This window comes from Mandrillus leucophaeus, unplaced genomic scaffold (assembly GCF_000951045.1).
Source record: "Mandrillus leucophaeus isolate KB7577 unplaced genomic scaffold, Mleu.le_1.0 Scaffold8, whole genome shotgun sequence".
Lineage (NCBI taxonomy): Eukaryota > Metazoa > Chordata > Mammalia > Primates > Cercopithecidae > Mandrillus > Mandrillus leucophaeus.
In genome coordinates, this window is record NW_012108696.1 from 1,878,596 (window position 1) to 1,879,775 (window position 1,180).

Consider the following 1,180-nt stretch of genomic DNA (forward strand, 5'->3'; position numbering starts at 1 on the left):
TAGATCAGAAAAGTGACTAAAAAAAAAAAAAGATCCAAGTAGGCCAAGCACAGTCGCTCACACCTGTAATCCCAGCACGTTGGGAGGCCGAGGCAGACAGATCACTTGAGGCCAGGAGTTCGAGACCAGCCTGGGCCAAATGGAGAAACCCTGTCTCTGCTAAAATTAAAAAAAGTAGCCAGCTGCGGTGGCACATGCCTGTAGTTCCAGCTACCGGGGAGGCTGAGGCAGGAGAATTGCTTGAACCCAGGAGGTGGAGCTTGCAGTAAGCCAAGATTGCACCATTGCACTCCAGCTGGGGCGACAGAGAGTGACTCCGTCTCAAAAAAAAAAAAAATCCAACAAGTGTGGAGTATGGTCTAGTGCAGTAGTCCTGGGGGACAGGGAAGGAAGGGAGGAAGGAAAGAAGAGAAGGAAGGAAGGGAGAGAGACAGGGAGGGAGGGAAGGAGGAAGGAAGGAAGGAAAATAGAGAGGGAAGGAGAATTGATTCTATTCCTCAGGGCACACAGGGTGATGTCTCAAGACATTTTTGGTTGTCACGACTTGGGGGTGCTCCTGGCCTGGAGAGGGTGGAGGCCAGGGCGCTGCTCAGCACCCCGCAGTGTCCAGGATGGCCCCACCACGGAGAACAATCCAGCCCCAGATGTCAACAGTGCTGACGGAGGGGGAGAAATCCCGCTCCAGTGTGACCTCCAAGTAATGGAAACCACAGCACACAGGATTCTGTGGCAAATGCTATCACAGTGTACGTGTTTTTAAAGGAAAGGCACACACGTATCTTAAGAAAGGGACATACGGAGTCGATGACAGTCCCTGTCTCTGGGGAGAGAGACGGGGCTGGCTGCCCGAGGAGCAGAGAGGGGAAACTGACTTCTCCCTCTACCTTTTCAACTTTGTACCTTGCCCATCCGGAGGATTTTGAACAGAACTGCTCTAGAAGCAATTTTCCCTGGCTCTGGGTTATCTGGCAAGAATCCTGTGTCGACAGCCTCGGGACTCCTCTCTTCCCCTTCTCTCCCCGCACCCCGCCTTTGCAGGGGAGGGGAGGAGGGGTGAGGTCCGCGTCCCTGGGCAGCCCCTGGGTGCCTCTCCCCTCCTCCCAGGGGTTCTGTCCCCGCTTCTGGAGCCCGCATGGCGGGCAGGGCCTGGGCCACCTCATCACCCCCGTCCGTCCCTTGC